The 8137-nt window shown below is 42.6% G+C and overlaps 1 protein-coding gene across 2 annotated transcripts in view; it reads right to left on the bottom strand.

Annotated features, from left to right (window-relative positions):
• Positions 1 to 4538: 4538 nt before the first annotated feature.
• Positions 4539 to 8137, bottom strand: part of SLC6A1 (solute carrier family 6 member 1) — a 73369-nt gene continuing 69770 nt past the window's right edge. For both annotated transcript variants that reach the window (XR_005211451.1, XR_005211450.1), the window contains exon 17: positions 4539 to 5683. The gene's annotated coding sequence lies outside the window, so the exon portion shown is untranslated. The remainder of the gene's footprint in view (positions 5684 to 8137) is intronic.

The raw sequence follows: 8137 nt of genomic DNA, 5'->3' as shown, positions 1-8137 counted from the left end.
GAAGGGAACAGACCAGGTGATCACTTCAATTGATGCAGGAAAGGCATCTGACAACATCCAGCACCACTTCTTGATAAAAACACTTAGAGAACTTAGAAGGAAACTTCCTCAACATGATAAAGGGCATATATGACAAACCCATTGTTAACCTCATACTCATTGGTGAAAGACTGAAAGCTTTCTCTATAAGATCAGGAACAAGAAAATGATGCCCACTGTCACCTCTGTTTTTCAACATTGAACTAGAAGTTCTAGCCAGAGCAATTAGGCAAGAAAAACAAATAAAAGGCATCCAAATTGGAAAAGAAGAAGTAAAACTTTCCCTATTTACAGACGACATTTCCTATATACAGAAAATCCTGAAAAATCTACAACAAAGTTCCCAGAGCTAATAAATGAATTCGGCAAACTGGTGGAGCACAAGATCAACACCCCAAAATCAGTAGTGTTTATATATACTAGCAAAAAACATTCAGAAGAAGAAATCAAGAAAAAAAAATCCATTTGCAATATCAACTAAAAGAATCAAATATCTAGAAATAAATCTAACCAAGGACACAGAAAACAACAAAGTAATTGATAAAAGAAATCAAAGATGACATAAATAAATGGAAGGGTATTCCTTGTTCATGGATTGGAAGACTAAATATTATTAAGATGTCAAAACTACCCAAAGTGATTTACAGATTCAATACAATTCCAATTAAAATTCCAACAACCTTCTTTACAGATATGGAAAAGCCAATCATCCAATTTATATGGAAGGGTAAGGGGACCTGAATAGCCAAAGCCATCTTGAAAAAGAAAAACAAAGTTGAGGACTCTTACTTCCTGACCTTAAAACTTATTACAAAGCCACAGTAATCAAAACAACATGGTACTGGCACAAGGACAGACATATAGACCAATGGTATCAAATTCGGAGCTCAGAAATCAACCCTCACATTTAGGGCCAACTGATTTTTGACAAGGTGGCAAAGACTACTCAATTGGGAAAGAACAGTCTCCTCAACAAATGGTGCTGAGGAAACCGGATCTTCATTTGCAAAAAAATGAAGGTGGACTGCTTCCTTGCACCATATACAAAAATCAACTCAAGATGGATCAAAGACTTAAATATAAGAGCCAAAACTGTAAAACTCCTAGAAGAAAATGTAGGGAAGCATCTTCAGGATCTTGTGTTAGGCAATGGCTTCTTAGACCTTACACCCAAAGTGAAAGCAACAAAAGGAAAAATAGATAAATGGGACCTCATCAGAATTTAAAACTTATGTGCCTCAAAGGACTTTATCACGAAAGTAAAATGACAACCTATACAAGGGGAGAAAATATTTGGAAACTACATATATGATAAAGGTTTAATATTCAGAATATAAAGAAATCCTTCAACTCAACAACAAAAAAGGACAAACAACTCAATTTAAAAGTGGGCAAAACATGGGAAGACTGTTGCTGCAAAGGAGAGGCTAGGCCTCCCTATAATTGTGCCTAAGAGCCTCCTCCCAAATGCCTCTTTGTTGCTCAGATGTGGCCCTCTCTCTCTCTACCTAAGCCAACATGAAAGGTGAAATCACTGCCCTCCCCTCTACTTGGGATCAGACACCCAGGGGAGTGAATCTCCCTGGCAACATGGAATATGACTCCAGGGGAGGAATGCAGACCCGGCATCGTGGGATGGAGAGCATCTTCTTGACCAAAAGGGGGATGTGAAAGGAAATGAAATAAGCTTCAGTGGCAGAGAGATTCCAAAAGGAGCCGAGAGGTCACTCTGGTGGGCAGTCTTACGCACAATTTAGACAACCCTTTTTAGGTTCTACTAAATTGGGGTAGCTGGTGGTGGATACCTGAAACTATCAAACTACAACCCAGAACCCGTGAATCTCAAAGACAATTGTATAAAAATGTAGCTTATGAGGGGTGACAATGGGATTGGGAAAGCCATAAGGACCACACTCCCCTTTGTCTAGTTTATGGATGGATGAGTAGAAAAATAGGGGAAGGAAACAAACAAACAAACAGACAGACAAAGGTACCCAGTGTTCTTTTTTACTTTAATTGCTCTTTTTCACTTTAATTATTATTCTTGTTATTTTTGTGTGTGTGCTAATGAAGGTGTCAGGGATTGATTTAGGTGATGAACGTACAACTTTGTAATGGTACTGTGAACAATCGAATTAAGATTTGTTTTGTAGGACCGTGTGGTATGTGAATATATCTCAATAAAATGAAGATTAAAAAAAAAAAAGTGGGCAAAAGACGTGAATAGACATTTCTCCAAAGCTGATATATGAATGGCTAAAAAGCCCATGAAAAGATGCTCAACATTAGTCATCAAGGAAATGCAAATCAAAACCTCACTGAGCTTCCATTTCACCCCCACTAGAATGGCTACTATTAAAAAAATCAGAAAATTACAAGTGTTGGAGAGGATGTGAAGAAACAGGAACACTGATCCATTGTTGGTGGGAATATAAAATGGTGTAGCTGCTATGGAAAACAATTTGGCGGTTCCTCAGAAAGTTAAATACAGAATTATCAAATGACCCGGTAATCACACTTCTAGGATATACTCATAAGAATCTCAAGTTAGGGACTCAAACAAATATTTACACACCAGTGTTCACAGCAGCACTATTCACAATTGCCAAAAGGTGGAAGCAATCCAAGTGTCCATCAACCAATGAATGGATAAACAGAATGTGGTATATACACACAATAAAATGATCACATGGATGAACCTTGAAGACATCACCTTGAGTGAAATAAGCTAGACACAAAAGGACAAATAGTGTATGATCTCACTGATACGAAATAATTAGGTAAGTAAATGCATAGAGTCATAATCTAGAATATAGGGTTCCAGTGGACAGGGTTGGGGAAGGGAATAGTGAGCTAAGGCTCAAAATGTACAATTTCTACTTGGGACAATAGAAAAAAATTTAGTTATGGATAATGGTAATGGTAGCACAACACTGTGAATGTAATTAACAGCACTTAAATGTGTATCTGAATGTAGTTAAAGGAGGAAATGTTAGGTTTTATATATGCTACTAGAATAAAAATTTTAAAAAATCCATGGAACTACACTACCCAGTGAACCCTAAATTAAACAATGGACTATAGTTATTAGTACAATTATAAAAAGGTGCCTTTATCAATTGTAACAAATGTTCCACACCAACGCAAGGTGTTAATAATAGGGGAGTATATGGAAATACTCTATTCTAAGCATGATTGTTCTGCAAACCCACAACTTCTCTAATGAAAAAAACAGAGTGCATGCAGGGTGCTATAGAGGAGATGTGCTTGTGGGGGTGCAACAGAGCCCAGTCCTGCCAGGGTTTCACCAGGGAAATGTCATATGGAAGGTGACATTTGAACTGGGTCTTGAAGAAGGAGCAAGAGTTTTCCCACTGATGAAGGCCAAGGGAACAGCATTTGCAAAAGCACAAAGGCATAGAAAAGCAGAGGGCCTTGAATGCCAAGCACAGAACTTGGGTTTTATTCTGCTACCATCTGGAGCCACTGGAGAGAGGTGACAGGATCAGACTGGCTATTTGCAGAGATCACATCAGAATGACCAGGGCAGGGGGACCCAGTTCATGGGGTGAGAGATGGGGGTTACTGCAGCTGGGGTAGAGGCCTGTGATTGGGGCTGAGACATGGTTACCCTTGAGAAGTGTTTTAGGAGGTAAAATAAACAGGAGTTGATGACTGCACGTGGGGAAGAGAGGTTTGGAAGACTCCATAATGATGTCTACACTCCTGATATGGGAAACTAGGTGGATGGAGCAGCTGTTTACTAAAATGGGGGTCCTTGATTCTGCTCCTAAAGATGCCTCCCTGATTTCAACACAGCCTCTCTCCCTGGGAAGTGGAGGTAATTTCTGAGCCACCCAAGTGGGAGGGGAAGTTTGATAACTTTAAAAATTTTTAATTATTAAAATTAAGCCAGTCCCTCTCTCTCTAGCTAAGCCAACTCGGGGGATGAACTCACTGCCCTCCCTCCTACATGGGACCTGACTCCCAAGGGTATAAATCTCCCTGGCAATGCAGGATATGACTCCCGGGGATGAATCTGGACCCGCATCGTGGGATTAAGAACATCTTCTGGACCAAAGGGGATGCAAAATGAGATGAAATAAAGCCTCAGTGGCTGAGAGATTTCAAATGGAGTTGAGAGGTCACTCTGGTGGACATTCTTATACACTACATAGATAACCCTTTTAGTTTGAATGCATTGGAATAGCTAGAAGTAAATACCTGAAACTATCAAACTGCAATCCAGTAGCCTTGACTCTTGAAAACAACTGTATAGCAATGTAGCTTACAAGAGGTGACAGTGTGATTGTGAAAGCCTTGTGGATCACACTCCCTTTATCCAGTGTATGGATGGGTGAGTAGAAAAACGGGGACAAAAAATTAAATGAAAAATAAGGTAGGGGGGGTGACTTGGGTGTTTTTCTTTACTTTTATTTTTTATTCTTATTTACACTTTTTCTGGTACAAGGAAAATGTTAAACAAATAGATTGGGGTGATGAATGCACAACTGTAAGATGGTACTGTGAACAACTGTACACTTTGGATGACCGTATGGTATGTAAATATATCTCAATAAAATTGAATTAAAAAAATTAAGCCAGTAATAAGGGTTCTTTATGGAAATCATAACAATAGCAGTGTGGCATCCTTTAGTAATCTCATTTTCTCTATTCTGAGTATCTGGAGGGTTACACTTGCACTCTCCCTGGAAGCCAGGCATGGGCCTGTGACTAGCTCTGGCCAGTGAATTGTGCAAGTAAGTGAGGTACGCCACTTGCAGTCAGAAGCATTTAGTTGCTGCAGCTCAGCTTTTCACCACTTTCTTTCCCAGCTCAGTGAATTCTGAAGCCTGATATTAAAATGTCAGCATCATAAATTGGTGGCTTCCAAATATTGGACATGTTACGTGAGCAAGAAATAAATCCTTGTGGCCTTTAGCCACTAAGGTTGCAGGTTATTTGTTACCTCAGCATAACATAGGCAAACCTGACTAGAATAAACAGCTGCTATTTAATGAGCAACTACTACATACCAGGCTTTTTACTTAGACAATAGCTAGAAGGATTCTGTTAACTTGTAAGTCAGAGTCATGTTACTACACTGTTCAAAACCTTCATGGCTTCCCATCTCATTTGGAGTAAAAGCCCAAATCCTTCCACTATGTCCTACAAGAAAGACCCTTTGTGGTTTATGTGTTCATTCTGGCCTCATCCTCTACTGCTTTCCTCTGTGCTCACTCCTCTCCAGTCCTACTGGTCTCCGCTATTGCTTGAACATGCCAACCACCCTCCTGCCTCAGAGCCTTCGTCCTTGCTATTCCTTCCACCTGGAATGCTATTCCCCACTGTGCATCTTTAGAGTTTACCTTCTCACCTCTTTTGCTCAAATGGCACTTCTTCAGCAAGACTTTCCCAGGCCACTCTATCCATATGTTTAACCCTCTGACCACACACTTCCCGCTTGGCTTCTCTGCTTTATTTTTTCTTTTCTTCCTTATCACTCTTCCCTAACGTGTTACAGACTTTATCTTGTTCAGAGGCTCATGGCTGGAATGGAATCCCCTCCAGTGTGGAGATTTTTGTCTGCTTTCTTCCCAGCAGAATCTTCGGTGCCAGGTCCGTAGCAGGTTCTCGAGAGAAGCTGTTGAATAAATGAACATATCAGCTCATGTACTAGTGAGGCAGGGATTTTTAGCCCCATCTTCAGAGGAGGAAGTTGAGGCTCCGCAGCTACCCCAAGGTCAGTAAGTTACCGACAAGGCTGGGATTCTAAAGCCGGCCTGCCTCACAGGCAGGGCAAGAGCAGGGCCATGGGAAGCTTTTCCTTTCTCTCTGGAGCCCCGCGCCTGGTCTCACTTCAGGCTGGTCCTACTCCCCAGCTCCCGAATTCCCAGCCGGACATGGCTTGGCCTAGGGCCGCTAGAGCTCCCGGCTCCTCCTGCCGGATGTCTGAATTGGGTAGCAGCGCCACCTGCTGGACACACGTCTCCATCTGCGTCTCTTGGCTGGCTGACGGCGGGGAGGGAAATAGCCAGTCTCACGCTCCCGGGACTCTCCTTTGGGGCCCCCAAAGAGTTGAAGTGTATGCCTACAGGGCATGGGCTGAGACGTGCCACCATCGCCTCACTAATTCACGGCACCATTAAGAGCTCCAGCGCTGGACTCTGACAGACCTAGGTTCGAATCCTGGATGAACCACTTCCTACCTGTACCACCCTGAGCCAACCCCTAAGCCTTGGATTTCAGCTCTGCAAAACTCGGATAAGAATAGCACCTACCTCATAGGGATGTTGTGAGGTTTAAGTGGGTAATGCTCAAATGTCACCTTCTCAGGGAGGCCCTCCTAGATTAACCCAACTGAAAAATTTAACTCCTTGTCTCCTCCTATGTCATTCTTCGTCCCTTTACTCTGCCTGATTGTTTTTTCTTTATAGCATGTATCACCATCTGATATTTTAATATTCCTTATTTACTGTCTCTCCCACAAAATGTCAACTCTGAAATGGTAGGGACTTTGTCCACTGCTGTATCCCAAGGGTCTCAAGCAGACTCTGGAACATAGTAGCTACTTAGTAAAAATACTTATTACTTGAAATGCACTTTGCACAATGGCGGGCATAGATTCATTTATATTCAAAAACGCTAATATTATGCATTTGTTATTCACTTATGCATTTATTCATTCACTCCTTTCTTCAGGCACATGTATTTATTTATTTACTCAGACACATGTATTTCCTACTACAAGGAATAGTTTTTGTAGGGCTAAAGTGAGGATTGAATGAGATAAATGTAGGGAAAACACCTAGCACTGGGCCAGTCACAAAAGAAGACCCAAATAAAATGGGTCCCATGCCTCTCCCCACTATGGGGGTGAGGTGGAGCTCCCTCCACTGGCAGGGGAATTCTTGAGATGCCTGTTCTCCTGTCCTCTGCTGCTGTGCTCTGCAAGACACCAGATGGCAGCCTGATGCCATGTAGATGCCCTTGGCTGCTGCCTGCTGCAGGGAGCAGAAATGCTGGGGAAGTAGGGACCCGCCTGGGGCTGGAAGGGTAGCAGGAAATGATTAGGAAGAAGGTTCCTGGTGGTGGGATTCAGAGACCTAAGCCCTTCAGGGTTTGAGTCATGTGCAGAGAGCAAGGCTCCAACGAGGAGGAGGACAGGAAGGGGCAGCATGTTGCAGTGGAAAGACCACTGGGGTCAGCGCTGGACTCACACGGGTTCAAGCCCAGCTCAGCCACTTTTCTGCTGTGTGACGTTGGGTGAGTGTCTTCACCTCTCTGAGCATCTGCTCCAGCATCTGTAAAATGGGCCTTCTGATACCCATTCTGCAGGGTTGTTGGGAAGAATAAATGAAAAGGCATGCTGAAGCTCCTGACACACAGTAGGTGCTCCTTCAATGCTTACTGACTTGGAGAAGTGGGTCCCTCTATGATCAAAGGAGGTAAGGGGATTCTTTCCTCTGTCTCACCCCATTTGATAAGGATCACTCCAGTTTCTAATTACCAAGTTTTCACTACATGCCAGACACAAAGCCAGGTGCTTGGCAAGTCCAAAGAGTTGGGCACCATCACCGAGGCCATCTACAGCCTGCTGGTCAGGCTGGAGGCGAGCCTGTGACCCTGGAGTCCTTCTCCCTGCTGGCTTCTCAGCCCCGGCTGCTTCCATGAATGTCTGGGAGGAACGGCTGAATTCCCATTTTACAGAAGTCCCACCTTACAGAAACTAATTCTGATTTTAGATGCCAGGCACTTTATATGAACTATCCAGAAAGGTAAATCCATAAGGACAAAAAGCAGATTAGGAGTGGTTGCCAGGGGCTGGAGGGAGGGGAGAAGAGGGAGTAACAGCTTAATGGGGCTTTATTCAGGAGTGATGAGAATGTTTTCAAACTAGATAGAGGTGGCGGCTGCACAACATTGTGAAAGTGCAAAATGCCATCGAATTGTTCACTTTAAAATGGTTGTTTTATGTTATGCAAATTTCACCCCAATACTTTTTTTTTTTTAAGAAGTCTGATTTAACAATACGTTACTGCTGTCATAAGCAGTAAAGATAAGGGCAGGCGGCAGGTGAAGCAGCTTTCCAAACCTT

The sequence above is a fragment of the Choloepus didactylus genome, chromosome 1, assembly GCF_015220235.1.
Source record: "Choloepus didactylus isolate mChoDid1 chromosome 1, mChoDid1.pri, whole genome shotgun sequence".
NCBI classification, from domain to species: domain Eukaryota; kingdom Metazoa; phylum Chordata; class Mammalia; order Pilosa; family Megalonychidae; genus Choloepus; species Choloepus didactylus.
The sequence above is the reverse complement of the archived record's forward strand: the minus strand, read 5'-3'. Positions and strand labels throughout refer to the sequence as shown.